This window comes from Bicyclus anynana, chromosome 1 (genome assembly GCF_947172395.1).
Source record: "Bicyclus anynana chromosome 1, ilBicAnyn1.1, whole genome shotgun sequence".
Lineage (NCBI taxonomy): Eukaryota > Metazoa > Arthropoda > Insecta > Lepidoptera > Nymphalidae > Bicyclus > Bicyclus anynana.
The window spans coordinates 13,436,438-13,452,407 of record NC_069083.1 but is presented as its reverse complement, the minus strand read 5'-3'; the positions used below and the strand labels follow the sequence as shown (position 1 = coordinate 13,452,407).

The following is a 15,970-nucleotide window of genomic DNA, read 5'->3' as shown; positions in this document are numbered from 1 at the left end:
AGTAACTTATGATGGAGTTTAGACTTGGCAGCATTATTCTCCTGATTAAAGAAACTTCAAAGATGTTCTTTTGAGTAAGGCGGATTTTAATTCGAGATACGTTATAAGAACACTTATTCTAATATTTAAATAATAAAAAATATTAATAATAACAATTAAAAAACACTTATACATACATAACTTAGCTTAAAAGTAGATAACTACTAGTACGAGTAAATAACTACAATTTATTAACATTAAGTTCTTTTTCTCCTATATTTGATTATAATTTCTAATCACACTAATCACATCACATCACACTATCATCATCATCAGTATCAACCCATATTCGGCTCACTGCTGAGCTTCACCGGTTGAGACACGTGATGTTCTTAAAATGCATGACCCGGACCGGATTCGAACCCACACCCTCCGGAATCGGAGGCAGAGGTCATATCCACTAGGCTATCACGGCTCTAACGGATCTTAGCTTGTGGACAAATTAAAGAAGATTTAAAAATGTCGTAAAACGTTGTAGCAAACTTTTAATAAAGTAATGGTGTCATTGTTAAAGTAGAATTATCAAGATTTTTTTAGATATAAGTAAATTGCCGGGTGATCAGGCTAGGCCTGACCTGGGGATGGATATTCTCCTTTCAGCGCTTGCGTCATAAACAGACTAGCGATAAAGCTTCATTATTAGCAATTTAGTATTTTGAGCCAGCTAAAGTTATCGCTGCGTTGCACTGACTTGTGGTACGGACGGTTTCAGTGTGCTCGTGGCGTTCGAGCCGTCCACATCTCTTGTCGTGTCATTCTTTATGGGCTACTTGGGGTAAGCGGGGAGAGTGACTTGAGTGGAAAAGGGGAGTGTTTGTTAACAGTCAAAGGCGCCTTTAACCCTACACACAACGTTCACAAGTGCGTGACTTCACTCAAGGTCATTCTCTGCCATTGTAGGGTCTTATTTTGGTTACAGTTTGATTTGTTAGTTAAGTTGTCCTGACAAATGTTGTGAATCAACCTTAGTTCAACATTAGTTTTCTTATTTTGTAATCACCTCTGAGTCTGCTAAAACTAATAGCTACTAAATCTCAGCAGCAATATACATAACGAGCCAACCGTTTCCTCGGTTTTATGTTCATACCCTCAAACTCCTTGAGGAGGCAAAGGTAAAAGCGTACTTTTCTAACAATAGATGTCGTGGAGTACCTTTCAGGTGCATTCAAGTTGTCCCAAGACATTAGGGAAGAATTGTTACTTCATAAAACAATGGAGGGGAATGTTATTGTTACTACCCACGGCGAATAGGGGCAACAAATTGTACGCTAGTGTAGTGCTTAAAGTTTAGGAGCACGCCCTTAATTAATTCAGCTCTTACTTCTCTAAGTTACACCATCCAAGGACATTGTTGGCCGACATTATTTCCTTTAAATAGCTACAATAAACAATTACCAAATATTTCATGTAAATTATTTTCATATTTAGCGGTTAATTTACCATTTTCACACTTTCTTTGTAAGCTCCATTATCGTTTAGGTGATAACGTAATTTTAAGAAATTAAATATCACGTGTCTTAAACGGTGAAGGAAAACATCGTGAGGAAACCTCGTACTAGAGAATTTTCTCAATTCTCTGCGTGTGTGAAGTCTGCCAATCCGCATTGGGCCAGCGTGGTAGATTATTGGCCTAACCCCTCTCATTCTGAGAGGAGACTCGAGCTCAGCAGTGAGCCGAATATGGGTTGATGACGACGATACCTAAATAAAATTAAGAAATGGCTAAAATAGCTAAAATCCTATAACAAACAAATACAATTCCACAATGAAGCGCCATACCGATTATAAAGCTATGAAAGTTCCAATAAAGCTTTCCACATTTCCACGTAGCTAGTCATAAACTATGCTCTCCTCTTGTTGTTGTTCATACACATATCAGCATTTCAATTGTCGTCGACTCGTTTTGCCGCTACATGTCCTCTTTGATATTTCAACTTGGAAAGCAATTCATGAACTGCTATTTTCACCGTCGGACGTAATTAAAACTCGGCATGACGTTTCAGCGGCGTATGACAGCAGCGTATATCGGGACACGTTTGTCGCATTTTTTTAACGACGTGCAAAGACTGTAGTCCAGGATCATTAGAAGTTTTTTTTACAATTGATTACTATCAAGTTAATTTTCCGTGAGTAGCTTCATCCTGTTTTTGATGTCAATATTATATTTACGAAAATTCTTGATACTCAGGTTTTCTTAATTGGTCCAGGTGCCAGACCTGCTGCAGGTTTCGGCCGTGGCTAGTTACCGCTGACAAAAACGTGCCCCCAAGCGATTTAGCATTTCGGTACGATACGTATAGAAATCAAAAGGAGTGTGAATTTTCAACAAAATTCAAAATTCTTAACAAGTCAGTCCGCTGCCATCTCAATTTGCTTGACTTAGCATCAAGTAAAATTGCAGTGAAGGAACTTGTAAAGAATAAAAAAAAATCATGAGCTTGAATTAAATGTTGTTATTTTCAACTTTACTATAAACATATTAAGGTTTAGTCGCTTTGTATCTGTCGGAGTTAATCGAAGTTCCCATCTAAGATTCGTAGACACGTTTAGTCGTAAAATAAAACTAAATTAGATTTCCAATTAAATAAATTTATTATCTTAATTACTGGTTAGACGCCCGACAAAAAACATTAACTGTTAATTACTCGTAACTATAAATTGAGATTGTTAATTGAAACAAATTAAATTATTTGTAAAACTTTACTCCTAACTTTATTCGTGTTTTTATCTCAAACCAGCCTATAGGTAATCAAAAGCTAAAACATTATATTTTTTGGGTATTGTATCTAATTTTTGTGAAGTGTGTATTGATATTAATTGATTATGAAACACGGCTGAAACTTACGTGATATTAGGTCGGAGTATGCCCGACTAGTTTCGAACCCATACGGGGCCCTTAGTCATGAGCTTGTTCTTGCATCGCAGCACGATCCAAACTGTGTATTGATAAATAAATTTTGACTTTAATTATTTTCAGGCAGAACATTACTGATATCTATAACTTTGATGGCAAACTATTTAATGTCTTGTACTCGTAGCAAGTTATTACGTCTTTTTATATAGGTACACAACGTATCAGTGTATACGTAAGCTAGTGGGAGGCTTTGGCCGTGGCTAGTTACCACTACCGGCAAAGACGTAACGCCACGCTATAGCGTTCCGGTACAATGTCGTGTAGAAACGTGGATTTTCATTCTTCTCCTAACAAGTTAGCACGCTCGCATCTTAGATTGCACCATCACTTACCAACAGGTGAGATTGTAGTCAGGGACTAACTTGTAAAGAATATAAAAAAAAACTTTACTTACCTCTCTTTATAATATTTGTATCAATTATCGAGATTAGTACTTGAAATTCCTCATTCAAGCAAATAGCACACATACAATATACATGTATACCGTTCCAAAGCATCAGCCTGTTAATATCATCAATTAAGAGTGCCGAGTTTCTGCTTTCATCACGGGCCTGCGGTTGTTCATAATATTACGTTACCCGCTACATTAGATGCCTAACATTGTTCCACGTTAACCCAATTATTTACTTAGGACTCTTTAGAAACTTATTCAAAGAAAAATTGTTTTATAAATTACTAGCAGACAAGAGCTTCGCTTTGACTTAAGTGCACTTCTTCCCTATCCCTACTCTATCCTACCCGCACCCTGCCCCTCCTCTACCCCTACCCTATCCGCACCCTCGACGGCCTCCGTGGCGCAGTGGTATGCGCGGTGGATTTACAAAACAGAGGTCCTGGGTTCGATCCCCGGCTGGGCAGATTGAGATTTTCTTAATTTGTCCAGGTCTGGCTGGTGGGAGGCTTCGGCCGTGGCTAGTTACCACCCTACCGGCAAAGACGTACCGCCAAGCGATTTAGCGTTCCGGTACGATGCCGTGTAGAAACCGAAAGGGGTGTGGATTTTCATCCTCCTCCGAACAAGTTAGCCCGCTTCCATCTTAGACTGCATCATCACTTACCGTCAGGTGAGATTGTAGTTAAGGGCTAACTTGTAAAGAATAAAAAAAAAACCCCTTCTCGCACCCTACCCGTAACATACCCGTACACTACTACTACGTAACATACCCCTACCCCAAACCTTAAATAGTACCAATTTTTAGCGTTCTACATTGAAAATTGCGGAATGCTCCATACAAACTTCCACTAAACTGCACCATTAAATTACATTAGCATCAGACTAGAGTCTAGATTAAGAAAATATATATGAAATAGGAAATATGTTAATAAATAATACATTATCCAACCATTTTCCCGGTAATTAATGAGGGTCGGCTACGAAGCCTGTCAACTCGGGTTGGAACAATAATTTCAACCCCTAGGGACAGGATACAATTTTGTACACGGAGATGTTGATATCTGACCCCTCGGTTTTACTAAAGAAGTCCCCACCCCAGCTATTATAAATTTACATGTAAAGTACAAGTTTCAATCCAAGTAATAAAATTGTGGAAATCTTCACAAAATTTATAAATATATTTTGGTATTTATTTTAGTTAATGTGAATTAGTACCTTAGTAAAAAAGTACAAAAAAATACCCTAAAAAATATTTTTCAAGATTTTATTTTACGAATTTGTTCACATTTTTAATGTTCATACTCATGCTAAATTAAAGCTTATAATTGTCCCTACACCGCAGACAGATTGAACATGGTGAAACTAAAAGGGTTTCATGTCATGACTACGGAAGCATGTCATAACATAAAATTTAAAATGTTGCAAAACCCCCGAAGGTCATGAAATTGTTAATTACACTCTCGATCTCAATTGTCAATATTTTCTTTCAGGGCGCTTTCATTTGAGACACACTAGAGTATATTTGCAGATTCGATTATTCTTCCCCAATTTCACCCACCACAACTGTTAAACGGCTCTACCAATTTTCATCAAACATGTTAAAGAACACTCGCACATAAGTTACCTTCAATACAAAAAAAAAATCGCTTCATCTGTTCGGCTGTATGGCGCCACAGACAGACAGACACGTCAAACTTATAACTCCCCTCTTTTTGCGTCGATTATTAAAAAGGTAGATCAACATGAATCTTATTTTTGGAAGTCGGCTAATAAATATACTATAAGCTAAAACACTTCGGGTCAATAAGCCTCCCTCTTGAAGAGTTGATTAATGGAACTTCAAGGCGTCGATCGAGGTTCCTTTCAAAATAATGTTTTTTTTTCACTCTTTTGATATTTCATCACCAGGTGGAATGCAAAATATATTTCTTTTAATTAAATTACAAGTTGGGCTTTGGCTGCAATACCCCATACGGGGCCCTTAGTCATGAGCTGGTTCTTGCATCGTTCGATCATTATATTCGTTTTGATAAGGCTTCTGTATTGTCAAGGGAAAAGTTTCTAGTACCTCGTAAGATACGTGAAGCGATAGAAATTAGTCATCACCCGAATTTTAATCGGGATCATGGATGGTTGCTGCCCACATCGTGGAAATAGCTATTTCTTTCATTATCACATACAAAAAACTTGGAACAAGATAGCGTTAGTTCGGTTTGCTTACTGACGAGTGTAATGAAGATGACATTAACGAACCGTCGGATAGTGTAACGGAACCTTCACTCCCCACTACTCAACCCCTCTCCGAGCGCGCAATGCGAGCAGCAGCTCGTCGCGCAGCCGCTTCGCAGTTTGGATCGTGCCGCGATGCAAGAACCAGCTCATGACTAAGGGCGCCGTATAGGTTCGAAACTAGTCGGGCATACTCCGACCTAATATCACGTGAGTTTTAGCCGTGTTTCATAATCAATTAACCTCAGTATATTATAGTGATGATTAAACATGTATTGAATGTATTGTTACATTTTAAATATTCAACCAATCATCATCAAATATAGCATAAACAATATCAGAGATAGGTCTATACAAACATATACCTATAATTATGGTATATTTAAGTCCCTAATACAGAAAAATATATAATGTTCTTTTTTCCATTTTAATAACATGACCATAACAATTTCGCCCCTTTCTTACATTAACCTAATTCGACATGGCTGTTAATATTTTTGCTGTATCATAAAGAAACCATTAAATACAATGTTTCACCCCCATCGCTTGTGTCGGATGGAAACTATATTTGGACTATTATATATTTAACCTCAAACTCTAATAATATATTTCTCACCCTTTAGGCACCTACTCAGTACTAAGGTCATAACTTATACGGAGTACTATAGTCGCCTTTGGGATGATCTGTAAATGATCGCGCTTTAGTCATGCTAACGCAATGGTCGCATTGACAAGCTGTCAGTCAGTTTATGTTGCTGATTGTTTTATAGAGTGCATGTGCAGGAACTCTAGCACTATAGAACAGCAAGACTAAGAAGAACTAAGAACTATTGTATGCTTAGGTACGTACTGGATATCCAAGCAACTAGTACTAAAATATTTGCATTCACGTTTCTAATTAGCACAGCTCTCTTCCAGTGTGTGTTTGACAATCATTTAAGCGAGGCAAGAGTGAATAGGCATCTCCTGACAAGCGCGTTCTAACTTAGACCGCATTACTGCTTTTTATCATGCGTAATTGTTGTCAAGAGCGAGCCTATCTCATAAAAAATACAAATAAAACCTACCTATACCTACCTATTCATACATTTTTGCAAGCCCATTTGTTAACTTCACAAATATGTCATTTATGTACGTTCAATGCATAAAAAAACTACAAACAATAGATAGAAGCTTTCGCTTAGCTGTTGGTTTAAGGGTTTGATACAGAAGGCGCTAAACCTTTAGACGGCGCGTACTTACGAGTATTAGACGGCCTGCACTCCAGCCGTGACTTGCTTGGGCCGTCAAGAAATCAAAGGACCTGTTTTTTGTTTACGTAGATGCGATACCTACGTAAATGAACATTCTTTAGTTTGCAAAAATAGTTATCAAATTGATATGATTCCACGTAACGGTAAATCCCTTTTTGCAAGTGCAGAGTATGCAAACAGTAGCGACAAACAGTGTATTCAACTTTTATGTAGTACAGTAGTTTTAGTACGCCGTTCTCTAACGATCGCCGGAACTATGCTGGCTTGAATATTTTATTTGACGGTTTGATTGTTGCCGCGTTTCTACCACAAACCTAGTTGGCTTGACTCGGCTGTTGAATAAAACATGCACTATCTATCAATTTAGGTTTCCGTATCTACTGTTTATTGAAAAAAAATATGGATCTTAATCTACAAGTACGAGTGTATACTTTTGTAGATAACAAGTTAGCAATAAAGGTTTAAAAATCCCTCGATACTCAGGAATTTTGCTAGGAAAACACCGACAAATTTGCATCGACTAATCGGATCTTCATCGTAGGTACTCGTGAGATATACTCGTGAGCGTAAAATGGCGTCCCTCAGTATAGAAGAGGGAATATGAAGAGACCCACCATGCTACTTCAAAGAGGGTTGGCGGGATTAGGGTGATAATGTTAAATTAACGGTCATTATTTTAATGATAGTGACAGTTGGATCGACAGCTTAACTTGTTCTCCGAGGCACGGCGGTATAACACGTCACCATAAAATTCCCAACTCTGAGGTGAGAATTTTGACTGAAAATATCTTAGAAGAGAGAAAATCTCACTAGGTATTTTCTTTACTGAAGACTGACGACATCAAGCGAGTCGCAGGGATTAGCTGGATGCAGGTGGCTCAGTATCGTGATGTTTGGAAGTCCCTACAAAAGGCCTATGTCCTGCAGTGGACGTCCATCGGCTGATATGATGATGTTGATGATGATTTCCATTACCTGTCCCAAGATTCGAACCCAAGGTCTCATTATTTGAAGCCACAGAAGCTAAACATTGGACCAACGAGGCAGTTTAAAGCTCTATTACTACTATAAAAATAAAACCATACAATACACCAATATTTAACACTTCAGTATGCAGGGGGGTCCAACGGGATATAACGAGCTGCGAAACGTTTGCTTGGGAAGTTTACGCTCAACAAACAACTTAAACCTAGCTCGGTAAAACTAATAGTCCCTTAATCACATTAGAAAACATCACTAATGTTTTCTTAATGTCATTAAGAGGCTATTAGAGAAGTACTAAGTGTTTGGAGGATGTGCTTTGCGTCAAGCTACGCGTTTGTAGTGACTGAGAGCAAACAAAGTGTTTGATTTGGGATTTAAAGTGGCTATCAGGTAACAAATTCAGGTGTGTTGATAATTTACTCGGTGTCTAACAGGTGAAGTCAACCGAGCTTTATCTTTGAGTACCGACGTGTGGTCTGACAGGCACCTTGACTGGTCGAAAGTCTAGTTACATAGGTTAGTGATAACCAATCCTCTCCCGCTCTTTACGCATCTGGTTGACGCCTGGAAGCTTTCATGGAAAGTGGGTGTATCAGCGCCTGCGATTTTGGTGAGTTTTGATTTTTATAAGACCGGGAGTAATCTTCATGTCGGTAAGTACGTATGTATTTTTATTGGACACGACTTTTTCAGATTATAACGTTTTAATCTTTAATTTTCATTATTTTCACTCAGTTATGTTAATGAATTAGCTAGATACTTCGGGCAAGAATCGTAAATAAAAGGAGTTTTTCAAACAAGAAAAAAAATCAAGATGAGCTGACAAACTTACAGATGTTATTAAATGAGAAAAATCTGGTAAATGTAATGATTTTGTGAAATAAATATGTTAATAAAAAACCGAAATTCGCGTCAACAAAGTCCTAAGTATCTGTTAGTAAGACAATATTATTATAAAGTTAAGTTGCCTCCTATTTTGTTAGGAAAAGAAATTCCTAACAAGACAAGAACTAACTATTGCGAAAGAACTGACGTCGGAAGAGATCTTAGTTAAAAATTTAAGTGTTCCAAAACTGTTTTCCTACAAATCATTAGCTTGTTCGAGTATCTTTGTAGTAGTAGCGGAATTATTTGGCAGAGCACAAAGGAACTCAGTTGGCAAACAAGCCGGAGCTCCGAGCAGACGTGTGTATGTGTGTGTTACTCATTGTACAGCGAGATAGCTCGTGCTAGCGTTAGTTTCGTGTAGGGTTGCCAACTGTGTTCCTACTGATATTGGCAAATACTTCATGCCAATAGCGTTTTTTATTGAACGATTATTATCACTTGGATGCATGGCATAGATCAAATCGTTTGATTTACTTATAATATCAATTTAATAATCTACAATATGTTTAAATTATTTAGTAGATATTATAATAAAAATAAAATGGAATGTATTGATGTAAGTAATTAATAATAATTTAATTAGATCGGTTGTAACAGCCCTATTGTTACGTCTCAACTTTAAAGTATGCCAGTGGATATAGCATGTTGGTTTCGCCTTCGCCACAATGAATTAAAACTTTCCCATTTGGTGCAAACGCTGTAACCTAACTCGGTAAGCAAGTTTAAGTAAAAACTGAAGTTAAGTAAGTATTATTTTTTTTCACTATCCTTCTAGATTTTCATTTGCTCGTCGACAAATTAATAGCCGTGACTGCGATATCATTTAATGTTAATTGACAGTTACAGTCTATGGTAGCGGATTGCCAATGAAACACGGTTCGTGGAATAACTTACGTATAGTTTTACATTAATTTTATTATTTTACTAGCTGACGCCGCGCGGTTTCACCCGCGTGATTCCCGTTTCTTTAGGAATACGGGGATAATATGGCCTTCTTCGATAAATAAGCTTTCTAACACTGAAAGAATTTTTCAAATCGGACCAGTATTTCCTGAGATTAGCGCGTTCAACCAAACAAACAAACAAACTTTTCAGCTATATAATATTAGTATAGATATGTCACTAGCTCGTCGAACCTGAAGCGGTCAAATGTGGCTAATTATCTTAATTTCATTTAGTCGCTTATTAAACAACGAACGCTATTTAAACAAATAATACCTAAATATACAGAAATTGCCAAAATTGTACATAGATACATAAATATATAATGTAAACACGAAATTGGCATGTGTGTGCTTCGAGGAATAGCTCAGTTCGGATCACATTTTGCGGTGATTTCGTAGGCACGTAACATATCTATAGTATAAAATACCGTTGAATGAAACACGGTTCGTGGAATATTTACGTATAGTTTTACATTAATTTCATTATTTTATTTTGATCTGACAAAACTAGCTCTACTATTTTTATATTTTCAGTTTCTACTATTGTTTTATTATGTTTATAGTTCCTACCATACAGTAATTGAAAAAATAACTTAAGGGTTCTGCTTGCCTTCAAGGACCTTCGAGCATTAACTTTTAAAATAAACGTCTGAAATAACTTTAATGTCATTTCATTTCATTCAACTTAATCCTTCTATCTAAATGACCTCAAACCCTTAAATCTTATTTACATTATATTTTATTTTCATTCAAAACAAAATTTACATCATATGTATATAGGTATTGATTTATGTCAAAGCCTAAGGTCAAAATAAGACATTATTTGCATTTGTTCTTTCAGGTGGATTCGCTTTATTTATTATTTTGGCTGGTGGGAGGCTTTGGTCATGGCTAGTTACCACCCTACCGACAAAAACGTACCGCCAAGCGATTTAGCGTTACGGTACGATGACGTGTAGAAACCGAAAGGGGTGTATATTTTCATACTCCTCCTAACAAGTTAGCCAGCTTCCATCTAAACGCAACGACTTGCGGTACGGACGGCTTCAGTGTGCTCGTGGCATTCGAGCCGTTCACATCTCTTGTTGTGTAATTATTTATGGGTTACTTGGGATAAGCGGGGAGAGTGACTTGAGTGAAAAAGGGGAGTGTTAGATATCCGTCAAAGGCGCCTTTAACCCTACAAACATCGTTCACAAGTGCGTGACTTCACTCAAGGTCATTCTCTGAAATTCTAGGGTCTTATTTTAGTTACAGTTTTATTTGTTAATTAAGTTGTCCTGACAAAATGTTGTGAATCATAACCTTTGTTCGACATTAGTTTTCTTGTTTTTGTTATCACTTTTGAGTCTGCTAAAAATTGTAGTCAAGGGCTAACTTGTAAAGAATAAAAAAAGTATTCCCAGGAATTCAGTTAATGATTTATCTTTCCACGTGTTCCTGTAGACTAGGCTAGTTATATATAGCTAGGGCTATAGTCCCTGAGCTTCAGGCGTATGTCGGCTTTGACTGCAAAGCGCGCCTCAAGCGAAGAAGCCTGCCTTTAAAGCTTTTATATGCAAATTAGCGGGATATCAACTGCATTGAACTGCTAAGTTTTTAACTACATTCATTTACCTATACGAATAGATAAAGACAAAGGGTAACTGAAAGACGCGTTCTACTATTTGTGACCGATAAAAACTTGACAAGGGATAAGATTAGATATTTTAATAAGACATGAAGTTTTGGACTTCGGCTCAGTATTTCATATACTTCATCATCATCATTATCATCATCATATCAGCCGATGGACGTCCACTGCAGGACATAGGCCTTTTGTAGGGACTTCCAAATATCACGATACTGAGCCACCTGCAACCAGCGAATCCCTGCGACTCGTTTGATGTCGTCAGTCCACTTGGTGGGGGGTCGTCATTCCAGCACTTTGGGACCCCAACGTCCATTGGCTCTTCGAACTATGTGCCCCGCCCATTGCTACTTCAGCTTCGCAACTCGTTGAGCTATATCGGTGACTTTGGTTCTTTGCGGATTTCCTCATTTCTGAGCAGCGTCTAAGCTCCTATAGAAGCCTGACCCCTTAGAGGGCCGTTAGAATTGGTTAAAACTGATGGTTTATTTCAATAAATCAAACTTTTGTCATCAATGTTGTGTGGCGTGTAAAAGTGGTAGCTGACGACTTGCAAGCCTCATGATTAAAGTCTTAGAGTGATCCCTGAACAAATTGGTCGGCTAATGAGATAGTGGGAGGCAGACGCGGAGGGGCGGATTACGTCTAAATGAATCAAAGTTTCCCGGACCGAGGGTTTAATGCTATCAATTACTGTTAATACCCTAACATTTTTTGGGGTTTAACAGTAAACTTGGAAAATGAATATTGAATATGGAGACTTGTCCTCCAAATTATCCATATTAATATAAATTTTACCTTTTCATTATTCTTTACAATCTGACCTGATGGTAAGTGATGATACTTTCTAAGATGGAAGCGGGTATAGAAGATGTATAGTAATTAGTATCTCTATATATAGATAAAATATAAAGATTACCTATTAATATATACTATATACTAATATATAATGCTGAAGAGTTTTATTTGTTTGTTTGATTGAACGCGCTAATCTCAGGAGCTACTGGTCCGATTTGAAAAATTCTTTCTGTATTAGATTTGAAAAATTCTTTCTGTATAGTGACTATATTTTATCAGCGCATTCCCATGGGAATGGAAGCTAAGGAAGTGTTTGTGAATCCGCGGGGCATCTACTATCTATTACTATAAATAAAAAAAATAGCAATGGCTGTATACAATTTACAAAATCCCAATTAGTTCAATAGGTTTTGATTAATTCTATTCCAGATTTTGGTGTTCAATTAAATTTAATTAAGTTAATAAAAGCAATAATGTTAATCCAATTATTTAAAGTAGATGGATCCCCATTATTATTCAGAACCTTGAATTCATTTTGTGATTGATACCTACTTCATTTTCATTGAACAACAAAAGGTCGTAAGTACTCGTAATAGATAATACAGTCTGAGAAATGAAATACGACGTTCCTTAAATTCTAAGGGTATTTTGGAATCGTAGCGGTAAAATATTGTTCGGCTACAGATAATTTAGGTTTTGGGTTAGCTTCTGGCTCTTGAGTTTAATATAAGCTAGCTGTTCCTTGCGGTGTTACCCGCGAAAAATGAGTAAACGTCATTTAATTTTAACTGCAAACTTTAAAAACCGGCCAATTGCGGTCGGGCTATAAGGGTTCCTTGTGGACTACGGAACCCTAAAAAAGGAGTACGTTTTAATTCAACGCGTACGTTTCTGTCTTTTCATTAAATTTAATTTTAGCCAAATTTGTTTAGTAGAACAGCGTAAAAGAGTGACAAATATACACACACATACAGATCAATCTAGTGTGGAGACCACAGGCAATCAAATACTTGATTTTTGTATCTATTTTTGGTTAATAAAGATTTATTTATTTATAAATATAAAATCTTAATTTTAAAATTTTAATTTACATATTTGGACGTCAAATTCTTGCATTGCATGTTGCATTACATGTTGCATTGCACCAATCTGTACCCACCTTAACCATGTAAATTTCATTCTCCGACACAATCTTTCATGCCTTGTCCCATTGGAACTCTATCATTTTCCGGGATTAAAGCATTCTCAAAGTAATTTCAGCATAGCAGACGCCCGATACTCCGTCCGCGTCATATTCTGTTTAAAACTAATCCCATGGGAACCATGATATTTTTCGGGATGAAAAGTAGCTAAAGTAGAGATGTAGTAAGCTTTCAGAGGGCTGAGTCATAAAATCAGTAAATAAATAAATGAAGCAATAATAAAACACAGTTTACTTTTGATTTCTCTATTTCGGTGTAACAAACATCATTTCATTACATTCATTGTTTCTATTAAATTAGCGTATCGATCAGTACAACTATAGTGTTAACTATGTACAACTACTATTAAATTACAAGAAATGTACAGTGACTAATAATAATTAATTAATTAATTATTCCAAGCATATTGTTACTGAGTTCTACATTATCTTATGTTAAGTGCTAGTACCACACTCGTGTGAAAAGTTAGCCGAGCTAAACTTCCAGTATGATCCGAGTATTTAGTAGATTAAGTAGTCGGTACGACTTGGGAGTTAGAGCGGGGGCAAGAGTTGCGTTGCGGCGGCGGTGCGGCGCCGAAGCAGTGTCGCTGCGTCGTCTTACATAGAAATATCTGTGACATGTCACACGATGCGCCTGTGTGGACGTGCGACCACCAAGACCAGGCGGGGAGGGGTGAATGCTTTGCATCGGAGCGGCACCGCTCAGTTGTTTATGCGTCACAACATTACTTTATTAACAGACTTGTTCAACGTTGGTACGACACCGCTACCACATAACAACGTTGCGGCGCCGCAACGTTCATATGCCCGCTGATTCGGCAAAATCTTTGCGATTTGCCCCTGCTTTGTAAGTCAGAACGTTTCCCCATAATGTTAGAAAACTTGTTTTTTTATAATAATAAACATGTTTTTTTTCATACTTGAAAATTGACAAAATTTTGTTCTCCAAGTCCATAGAATCTGCACAGATCTCGATACAAAATGATTGTAGTACTAATAAATTAATAATATTTTATAGGTTTGTGCTCTATATGTGATTTTCTTTTTCCCAATTCTATAATATTTAATCTGGAACGTTGATCTAGATTAAATACAATGTGTATTCGTTGATATTCGTGACTAGGTATTGCATTAAATACAAAATCAAACTGAAACTCTATAAGCAACATGTGTCAATAATCAATATGAAATTGTGTAAAATTGACAGATTAGTGACAATGATCATGATGATGTAAAATGAACAAAGTGCTTACTAAATAAACAAATTTTGTAATCAACTACACTCCGCGCCACGAAAGAAGTCCTGCGGCTAAATCCTAAACTAAAATTGACAGCGCCTTACACAAATGACAATAAGACCGCTATTACCAAATGAAAATAAGCGCCGTTAACATACCAGCGCCGCGTCTACGGGACTTGTTTCGTGGCGCGGAGTATAGATATTTACTGTGTCCGTCAAATAAGATAATGAGAGGTGACTTTACCACCTTTACCTTATGATAAGTGCCGTAAAGTTGATTCACAAATGAGAGATAGATATATAGAGGCCGTTTATAAGAGACTAAATTATAATATTTTGTTACTATTTACCAGAAACAATTTATTATAATTCTCCTCATTGCTATGAACCTTATTTCAGAGTACCATATCAGAATTTGGGTGACATCAGACTTGCATACCGAAAAACTAGTTGTAAGCTCTTAAAAAACTATACAACTCTTTCAGATTACAGAAAATACTCATCTAAAAAAGTAACAAAGTAACTACTTCTGAATATTCAGTCTAGTATACAACTGTTGTTTAAATAGAAGTCTTTAGACTATAACATTTCAATCGTATGTACCTTAATAAGTCAAGTCGCTCAAGCAGATAGTAATAACGCTTTACCTTTTTTCCATTTCACGCTTAATTTAAAATCATCAATTACTTTCAGTTCAATAGCCCTGAATGTGCGAATATATAATATTAGGTGCGAATGGCATACTCATTTCAATGGCTCGATACCATAGCTCCACGAGTGCAGAGACAAGATTTCCTAGATTAGACTCTCAACTCGTCGAGTATACGGAAATTTATAATTTCTTAGCCAACGTCCATACCATGTTGAATACACCGGTTCTCGTCCGATCACTGAAGTTAAGCAACATCGAGCGCGGTCAGTACTAGGATGGATGACCGCCTGGGAACATCGCGTGATGTTGGCATTTTATGGAGTTCTTAACCCTACATCCAGAAAACAAGTCCTGGACTTTGCTCGGAGTCATCTCTCTACCACGCGATGGACCCCGCACCCGCACGGTGAATCCATGGATTACTAAGATATTCGTCTCACTTAATACTGTTTGAGCTAAGGTTCTTCTTCTCAGGCAGTGAGCAGTTCCGGATTAAGGTAACTTGATGCTCTAAGCAATTAATTCTGTGTGGGGGGCACACAGAATTAATTGCTTAGAGCATCAAGTTCATCATCTTTAAGTGAACTACAAAAAGTTATTTCATAAACCCGCGGATTTTGAAATTGCTTTTGTCTCGGTTATCTCTAGTGCCCTCCTAGAGATGCTCTAAGCAATTGCTTAAATAGCATATTGGCTAATCCAGGACTGTCCTGTACCCAGAGCCCTGAGGACATCAGGTGGGTTCTAGGGAGCCGCTGGATGTTAGCGGCTCGAGACCGTTATGTTTGGAAGTCCATGCAA

At 37.2% G+C, this 15,970-nt stretch overlaps 1 non-coding gene across 1 annotated transcript; it reads left to right on the top strand.

Moving 5' to 3' along the window:
* Positions 1-15,362: 15,362 nt before the first annotated feature.
* On the top strand, positions 15,363-15,481 carry LOC112051804 (5S ribosomal RNA). The gene has a single exon (XR_002887263.2). It is a non-coding gene; the product is annotated as a 5S ribosomal RNA (ribosomal RNA).
* Positions 15,482-15,970: the final 489 nt, after the last annotated feature.